Genomic DNA, 10,130 nt, shown 5'->3' with positions numbered 1-10,130 from the left:
ATAGATAGATAATTGATGTGTTCTGCCCATAAATGTATAATTGAAGTCAGAGAGCAACAACTTAGGCAGATCCATAGACCTAGTAGCAGAATGAACCATATTTCTAATATGTGTCGTTCCTTATGATTTACACTCTCCAGCCATTATCTTCTTTCAGCCTTATAAAAGACAGAGCATATTTTATCCTTATATACCTTCTCTAGTAAGGCTTTTTTTTTTTTTTCCTTTTTCTCTTACTAGAGAAGCATGCTTAGGAAAAAAGTGAACACTAAAATTAATATTAACAAAAAGACATCACAACTGACATTAACCTCAGAAAACATAGACAAGATTAAGTATTCAAAAAGAAACAAATAACACTAAATAAACAATGTTCAAAGAAAATACTGGCCGGGCGCGGTGGCTCAAGCCTGTAATCCCAGCACTTTGGGAGGCCGAGGCGGGTGGATCATGAGGTCAAGAGATCGAGATCATCCTGGTCAACATGGTGAAACCCCGTCTCTACTAAAAATACAAAAAATTAGCTGGGCATGGTGGCACGTGCCTGTAATCCCAGCTACTCGGGAGGCTGAGGCAGGAGAATTGCCTGAGCCCAGGAGGCGGAGGTTGCGGTGAGCCGAGATCGTGCCATTGCACTCCAGCCTGGGTAACAAGAGCGAAACTCCGTCTCAAAAAAAAAAAAAAGAAAAGAAAAAAGAAAATACTGTATAATACACTTGGCAAGGCACAATGGCTCACACCTGTAATCCTCGAACTTTGGGAGGCTGAGGCAGGTGAATCACTTGAGCTCAGGAGTTCGAGACCAACCTTGGCAATATGGTGAAACCCCGTCTCTACAAAAAAAAAAAAAAATACAAAAGCTAGCTGGATGTGTGCCTGTAGTTTCAGCTAGGTGGGGAGCTGAGGCAGAAGGATCCCTCGAACCCAGGAGGTCAAGGCTGAAGTGAGATGAGATCACACCACTGTCCAGCCTGGGGAACAAAATGAGGCCCTGTCTCAATAAATAAATATATAAATAGGAAAATATAATAAACTTAAATTTAAAAACATAACAAGGCTTTTTTAGCACCATCTGCTGCCTCCTGCTCCCCTGCTGCTGCCGCCCTGAGTCACTGCGTGCACAGCTCCAGCCTCCTGGCTCCCCATACTAGCTGCATATATTTGGAGTTCTTACAACATGGCAGACATTGACAGCAAACAGTCTGAACTTGATCAGGATTTGGATGATGTTGAAAGAAGTAAAAGAAGAGGAAACTGGTGAAGAAACAAAAATCAAACACGTCAGCTAACTGTTCCGATGATGCATAATCCTTAGATTCTTCCAGCTCTCCAAGACAGACTTGATGGTCTGGTAGAAACACCAATAGGATACATTGAAAGCCTGTGTTAGGGTAGTTAAAAGACCAGCGAATGCTCTCAGAAACCTGCAAGTTAAATGTGCACATATAGAAGCCAAATTCTATGAGGAAGTTCACGATCTTGAAAGGAAGTATGCCATTCTCTATCAGCCTCTATTTGATAAGTGATTTGAGATTATTAATGCAATTTATGAACCTACAGAAGGAGAATGTGAATGGAAACCAGATGAAGAGATGAGATGTCAGAGGATTTGAAAGAAAAGGCCAAGATTGAAGATGAGAAAAACGATGAAAAAAAAAGAGAAGACTCCAAAGGAATTCCTGAAATTTGGTTAACTGTTTTTAAGAATGTTGACTTGCTCAGTGATATGGTTCAGGAACATGATGAACCTATTCTGAAGCGCTTGAAAGATATTAAAGTGAAGCCTACAGATGCTGGCCAACCTAAGAGTTTTGTCTTAGACTTTCATTTTGAACCCAGTGATATTTTACAAATGAAGGGCTGACAAAGACACATAGGATGAGGTCAGGACCGGATGATTCTGATCCCTTTTCTTTTGATGGACCAGAAAATATGGGTTGTACAGGGTGCCAGATAGATTGGAAAAAAGGAAAGAATGTCACTTTGAAAACTATTAAGAAGCAGGAGAAACACAAGGGACGTGGGACAGTTCGTACTGTGATTAAAACAGTTTCCGGTGACTCTTTTAACTTTTTTGGCCCTCCTGAAGTTCCTCAGAGTGGAGATCTGGATGATGATGCCAAAGCCACCTTGCTGCCGACTTCAAAATTGGTCACTTCATATGTGAGTGTATAATCCCAAGATTAGTGTTATACTTTACTGGAGAAGCTATTGAAGATGGTGATGATGATTATGATGAAGAAGGTGAAGCAGTGGATGAGGAAGGCGAAGAAGAAGGAGATGAGGAAAATGATCCAGACTATGACCCAAAGAAGGATGAAAACCCAGCAGACTGCAAGCAGCAGTGAAGCAGGATGTATGTGGCCTTGGGGGTAACCTGTACTAGTCTATCTTCTGCTTCCCTGGAAAGGATGAATTTACATCATTTGACAAGCCTGTTTTCACGTTATTTGTTGACAGGTAAATATATAAATGGAAATTATTAGAAAGGTAAAAACAATTATTAGAATGAAGGAGTTTAATAAATCTTTCAGTTAGATATAAAAGACAAAAATAAGAAATGACATAATGTAATCAAGCTTGTGTGTGGTTATTAGGTAAATCTTTGTGGTTTGAAAAAGGAATACATACACACACCTATGTGTGTCCGGGTATTACAAAATTCCTTATTCATTTGGTCCTAAACATATTTGTAAAAGTATGCATTTTAGGGACACATTCTCCTAACAAATAGAAATAAATAATTAAAATGTGACTTTCAAAAATACATATTTGAAAACTAAGAAATATCCTCCAAAATATTCCTTAAAGAAGAAATCCAAAGTGAAATTGCAAACTACCTAAAAAGAACACAATGAAACGGAGGCTGTGTCACACCAGGAACTCTGAGTCTAAGTTTAAGTTATTATGGGAAAAAAAAGGATTATTTGACATTTCTTCATTATTCAGGAAGAAAGACAGAAAATATGGGCATTTCATGTTTATCTAAGGAGGAAATGGTAGCTATCCTCCAAACCGCATTCTCTCCTTTTACCACAGTGAAAGAATAGTAGGTGGGCCGTGGTGTGTGTAGCTGATGCCCGACTACACTGCTTTACCCAGACTCCTTTGCAGCCAGATGTGGCCATGTGACTTAGTTTCACCAGTAAAATGTGAGTGGAAGGCTGTGTACCACCTCTTGGTACTGTGGACGTGGCTTCTCCACATTTCCTTTTCCCTCCCCACAAGCTGAAACCAGCCAGGACATGCTGGTGATCCAGTTTTGATCATGCAGACTGGACACTGCTTTAGAGCAGCCTCAGCAAGCTCTTTCCAAAGAAGGCCAGAAGGAAAATAATTCAGGTTTTGTAGGCCATCTGGTCTCTGCCATAATTACTCAACTCTGCCACTGCAGATCAAAAGCAGCTACAGGCAATAGGTAAACAAATTAGCATGGTTGCATTGCAATAAAACTTTATTTGCCAAACAAGCCACAGGTAGAATTTAGCCACGTGCTGTAGTGTGCTGATCCCTACCTTAGAGAGTGGAAGCATTACACTGTTTGTCTGCGTTCCTGAAACATATTTGTGGAATAGATCACCTACCCCTCCCGTACTGTTCCATGAAAGAGAAATAAAGAGGTTTTGGGATCCCCTGGCTGCAGCAATTTAGTCTTAATTCTAAATAATTCAATCACATTAAGAAATTAGGGGGAAAAGACAATAAAATAAATCTGAACAAAATAAATAGACAAAAATAAAGGGAATTCAATGAGGTAAAAATACAACAAAAATAAATGCAATATTAATCCATTAAACAAAAAAAAATGATAAAGTGGAAAACTTGTGGTGATTCTTATTAAAAAAATAGATTTAAAAAGAAAGAAAATGAATCACAAGAGACTACTAAATCTATGGAAATTATTTTGAAAATGTAGAGGAAATTGATAGTTTTCGAGGAAAGCATTAATTACCCAAGGAGCAGAAAATTGCTAGCCGGGCGTGGTGGTGCACGTCTGTACGCTCAGCTACTCGGGAGGCTGAGGCAGGATAAGGCTTCAACCCAGGAGGCAGAGGTTGCCGGGAGTCAAGATCGCACCACTGCACTCCAGCCTGGGTGACAGAGCCAGACTCCAGCTCAAAAATAAAAATAAAAAATAAATTTAAAAACAAAGAAAATCGAGCTAAATTACTATAGACAAGAAAGGAAAAGTGATTTTAAAATCATTATTTTAAAAGACCAGGACCGCGGCCAGGCGCGGTGGCTCACGCCTGTAATCCCAACACTTCAGGAGACTTTTAGCACGGTGAAAACCCAATTCTACTGAAAATGCAAAAAATTAGCCTGGCACAGCAGCACGTGCCTGTAGTCCCAGCTACTCAGGAGGCTGAGACAGGAGAATCACTTGAACCCGGGAGAAGGAGGTTGCAGTGAGCCGAGATCGTGCCACTACACTCCAGCCTGGAGACAAGTGAGACTCCGTCTCAAACAAACAAACAAAAAAAACAAAACAAAAACAAAAACAAACAAACATAAAGACCAGGACCCCCTGGATAAAACTCATAGCTGAGTTCCATCTAAACTTGCAAGGCCATGTATTCATTCATTCCACAAATACTACTGAGTGGTTACCACCAACCAGGCACAATTCCGGTCCTGGTGAAAAAGCAGTGACCAAAACCCAGGGTTCCCATCCACATAGAGATTACATTTTACTTGAAAAGGACAGACAATAAAGAAACAAATAAATACATGATACATACTGCGATGATAAATGCTGTAGACAAAGGCAAAGCAAGGTGTGAGGGATAGTAAATATTCCTAATGATAGTGATTTCTCCAATAACACAGCTTTGCATGTGATTGTCATCTGTAGATCCTCATCTATGAAATGTCTCTTTTTGTTTTTAGCCTATTTAGATTGAGGTTTTTTTTTTAACTACTGAGCCTTGAGAGTTCTTAATATATTCCACAGACCAGTTCATTGTTGGATATGTGGTTTGAAAATGTGTGGTTTGGCTGGGCGCGGTGGCTCAAGCCTGTAATCCCAGCACTTTGGGAGGCCGAGGCGGGTGGATCACAAGGTCGAGAGATCGAGACCATCCTGGTCAACATGGTGAAACCCCGTCTCTACTAAAATTACAAAAAATTAGCTGGGCATGGTGGCGCGTGCCTGTAATCCCAGCTACTCAGGAGGCTGAGGCAGGAGAATTGCCTGAGCCCAGGAGGCGGAGGTTGCGGTGAGCCGAGATCACGCCATTGCACTCCAGCCTGGGTAACAAGAGCGAAACTCCGTCTCAAAAAAAAAAAAAAAAAAAGAAAAGAAAATGTGTGGTTTGTGGATATGTGTTTTCTCCCAGTCTGTAGCTTACATTTTCATCCTCTTAACAAGGTCTTTTGTAGACCAAAGGTTTTAAGTTTTTATGAATTCTAATTTATTAATATTTTCTTTTGTGAATCATGTTTTTGGTGTCCAGTCTAAGAACTTTTGGTAGAACATTCGTTCTTGCAGATTTCTCTATGACGTTTTCCCCTAAAAGTTTTATAGTTTTACATTTTATATTAAATTCTTGATTCATCTTGTTAATTTTTCCATAAACTGTAAAGATTAGAGAAAGGTTTACTTTTTTGCCTATAGATGTCCAGTTGCTCCAGCAATCATTCAGTGAAAAAAGCAGTCTTTCCTGTTTTTCTTGTTTGTTTGTTTTTTGGTTTTGGTTTTGTTTTGAAATGGGGTTTTGCTCTTGTTTCCCTGGCTAGAGGGTATTGGCGCAACTTCAGCTCATTGCAACCTCTGCCTCCCAGGTTCAAGTGATTCTCTGGCCTCAGCCTCTTGAGTAGCTGGGATTACAGGCATGTGCCACCACACCCGGCTAATTTTGTGCTTTTAGTAGAAACAAGGATTCACCATGTTGGTCAGGCTGGTCTGGAACTCCTGACCTCAGGTGATCTCCCAAAGTGCTGGGATTACAGGTGTGAACCATGGCATTCCGCCATCTTTCCTGTTTTAAATTACTTGTGAATCTTTATCAAAAATCATTTGGGAACATTTCTATGGATATCTTTCTGGATTTCCTATTCTGTTTTATTGATCTATGTGTTTATCCCTCTGCCAATACTACACAGTCTTAACTGGTATAGCTAGACACACAGTCATGAAATGGAGTAGACAAATTCGTCTCAATCTCATTCTTCCCTTTCAGAATTGTCTTAGCCCTTCTGCTTTCTTTGCAGTCTCATCTAAATTTACAAATGCTTGTCTATATCGGCAAAAAAGTCTTGCTGGAGTTATGTTACACCTGAATATCCATTTGGAAATTGAAATATTTACTATATTGAGTCTGCTAATCCATGAAACATAGTATGTCTCATTATTTATTTAGGTCTTCTCTGATCTCTTTCATCAGTGATTTGTAGTTTCGTAGTATACAATATACAAGTTCTGTACTTTTTTTTAGATTTACACTTTAGTACTTATTAAATGATTTTAAGTGGGGCCATATTTTTAATTCTGGTGTGCGTATCTCCTTGGTAGTATACCAATGAACAATTAAAGTACAATTGATTGTTTTGTTTATCTTGTATCATGTGGACTTGCTGAACTCACTTATTATTTCTAGGGTTTGTCTATTTATTTATTTATTGGAGGTTCGAGGGGATTTCTACATATATAAGTAGGTCATTAGCAAATAGGAACAATTCTGGGTTTTCCTTTTTGATCTTTTTGACTACTTTTCTTGCTTTACTGTGCTGGCTACAACTTTTCACGCTATATTGAATAACAGTGGTAAGAGCAGACATCCTTGATCTTTCTCACAGGGGAACATAGTCAGCCTTTATCATTAAGTATGCCATTCAGTGTATAGGTTTTTATAAATACCCTATAACAATTTGAGGATATTCCCCTCTATTGCTAGTCTTTTTTTTTTCTTTTTTCTTTTTTCTTTTTTTGAGACGGAGTTTCTCTCTTGTTACCCAGGCTGGAGTGTAATGGTGCGTTCTCGGCTCACCGCAACCTCCACCTCCTGGGTTCAAGCAATTCTCCTGCCTCAGCCTCCTGAGTAGCTGAGACTACAGGCATGCGCCACCATGCTCAGCTAATTTTTGTATTTTTAGTAGAGACGGGGTTTCACCATGTTGACCAAGATGATCTCCATCTCTTGACCTTGTGATACACCCGCCTTGGCCTCCCAAAGTGCTGGGATTATAGGCGTGAGCCACTGCACCTGGCCTCTATTGCTAGTTTTTAAGGAGTTTATCATGTCTCTAGAGGGACAGGATTAAGAAAAATAAAAAAAAATTTAAAAAGAGTTTATCATGAATGGGCGTTGGATTTTTCAAATAGTTCTTCTATATCAATTGCTATGCTGATTATGCACTTGTACCAGCTAAATCTATTTTTTAAGTGGTCTATTAATGATATGACATGTAAAATTGAGAGACCTTATCCATTCTCCTCACCCTGCACTGTAGTGATCAGGAAGAAATCAGGAAGTGACTGTGCATAGACTCCTGCATTCAGAAGAAGGGCCTGAAATAGATGAGTCCATTGTCCGGAAGCACACAATGCGTTGGCCAGCTTGCTGGTTCTCATACTGGACTCAGTGAGTAGCACAATCACACACATGGGGTTGAGGAGGGCAAAGCTAGAGCTGCCCTCATGTTTCCAAAGCTGCCTAAATGTGCCCCCTTCATTTAAATTTCAAATGAATGTCCCGAGATATTTCTGGGGCACCTGTCAAATTCCAGCAGTTAATGGAAAAATGATTGGGGCGATTAGCTATCTAGAATTGTTGGTTTGTTAGATGAAAACAAATTTTGGCACAGTAAGTCCAAACACTAAGCAGCTCAATCCCTGCGAGTGGGAGAAGAGAGTGTACATTTGTCTCCAGAAAACAGCAATTCTAACGTCTATGAAACACATGGGTGTGGCCGGGCACGGTGGCTCACACTTGTAATCCCAGCACTTTGGAAGACCCAGGCGGGCAGGTCACTAGGTCAGGAGTTCGAGACTAGCCTGATCAATGTGGTAAAAACCCCGTCTGTACTAAAAATACAAAAATTAGCTGGGTGTGGTGGCACACATCTATAATCCCAGCTACTCGGAAAGCTGAGACAGGAGAATCGCTTGAACCTGGGAGGTAGAGGTTGCAGTGAGCCAAGATCATGCTACTGCACCCTAGCCTGGATGACAGAGTAAGACTCCATCTCAAAAATAAATTAATTAAATAACGAACAAAAAAAACCCACGTGGGTGTTAGTGCTATTCCATTAACTGAAAGCTGACCCCCCCAAAAATGTCATGGTTACCAGTTGCTCCTGAGTTCTATTAATTACAGGAAATTTATTATTTAATAGCTATTATAAGAGATTCCATTCAATGAGGGGATGGTGGCAGCAAACCACTACGGCATATGTATACCTTTGTAACAATCCTGCAAGATCTGCACGTGTCCCAGAACTTAAAGTTAAATGAACGAATAAATAAATAAAAAGAGAATAAGACACAGTAGAAATGTAAAAGAGAGAGAGAGAGAGAGAGATTTAAAAGGATTTTCCAACTCTTAAACCTCTCAACAACTTCACTTAGGTCATCACAGGAAGGCTTCGAAGACTATAAACACAGCAGTGCACACTCCTGGGGACCACCTCTGCTTCCCACTGTGGTCTCCTGGACCCTCTGGAGTAAGATGGGGAAGGGATCCTGCAGACACTCAGGGCACTGTCTGTTGAGTGCAAGTCCCAGATTTAGCCTCCCTTACTCTGTAAGTGCTTATTCTCCATAAAGACGTCAGCTTTAAGGGGTTCTATAGGAGCTGTTCTGAACTGAGGTGACGGAGAATGAAGAGAAACTGCATTAACCCAATTAGAATTGTGAAGCTCCCAAACGAGACTTCCTGTCCTGTTGTTGATGTTGTTGTTGTTGGAGACAGGGTCTCACTCCATCACCTAGGCTGCAGGGCAGTGGTGTGATCATAGCTCACTGCAGCCTCAAACTCCTGGGCTCAAGCAATCCATGTACCTCAGCCTCCAGAAGCCTACACGTGTGTGCCAACATGCTTGGCTAATTTATTTTACTTCTTTTTTTTTGAGATGGGGTCTCACTCTGTCACCCAGGCTGGAGTGCAGTGGCACAATCTCAGCTACTGCAATCTCCACCTTCCCGGCACAAGCAATCCTCCCACCTCAGCCGCCCAAGTAGCTGGGACCACAGGCACACGCCACCACACCCAGCTCACTTTTGTAATTTTTGTAGAGACAAGGTTTCACTCTGTTGGCCAGGCTGGTCTTGAACTCCTGACCTCAAGTGATCTGCCTGCCTCAGCCAATTTTTCTTTTCTTTTCTTTTTTGTAGAGCCAGGGTCTCACTGCCCTACTCAGGCTGGTCTCAAACCCCTGGTTTCAAGTGATCCTCCCACCTCAGCCTCCCAAGTGTTGGAATTATAGATGTGAGCCACCATGCCCAGCAGAATACCTAATATTTTGAGGGCCATTACCCATCTATTCCCAGTTGTGTGAGATTATGTATCACCATGGAAGGTAAGTAACAGGATAGCTAACTAACTTTGACTTAAGCAATAACGGCAATTAATTATTTCTTTTTTCTTTTTTCTTTTTTTTCTTTTTTTTTTTTTTTGAGACGGAGTTTCGCTCTTGTTACCCAGGCTGGAGTGCAATGGCGCAATCTCGGCTCACCGCAACCTCCGCCTCCTGGGTTCAGGCAATTCTCCTGCCTCAGCCTCCTGAGTAGCTGGGATTACAGGCACGCGCCACCATGCCCAGCTAATTTTTGTATTTTTAGTAGAGACGGGGTTTCACCATGTTGACCAGGATGGTCTCGATTTCTTGACCTTGTGATCCACCCTCCTCGGCCTCCCAAAGTGCTGGGATTACAGGCTTGAGCCACCACGCCCGGCTAATTATTTCTTATAACGAGAAATATCAACGTAGGGGGTCAGAGCTGTTAGAATACTTGTCTCCTTCGTGTGCCACTTCCCGGTTGGAAGGTTTCCGCAGCTTCGGGCAACACATGTACATCCAGGACAGGAAGCTGGAGGGTGCAGCTGTCCCAAAAGTGGCCTGGAAGATTATCCTACATCTCTCTCATTTGCCACAAATGGGTCTTTTGACTATCATTAGCTGTAAGGGTA

General features: G+C 41.2%; 1 pseudogene; it reads left to right on the top strand.

The window, feature by feature from the left end:
- Positions 1-1,165: 1,165 nt before the first annotated feature.
- Positions 1,166-2,428, top strand: LOC101028642 (nucleosome assembly protein 1-like 1 pseudogene; annotated as a pseudogene).
- Positions 2,429-10,130: the final 7,702 nt, after the last annotated feature.

Source organism: Saimiri boliviensis, chromosome 15 (assembly GCF_048565385.1).
Source record: "Saimiri boliviensis isolate mSaiBol1 chromosome 15, mSaiBol1.pri, whole genome shotgun sequence".
Lineage (NCBI taxonomy): Eukaryota > Metazoa > Chordata > Mammalia > Primates > Cebidae > Saimiri > Saimiri boliviensis.
Note: the sequence above shows the minus strand (reverse complement) of the source record. Positions and strands in the feature narration are given on the sequence as shown.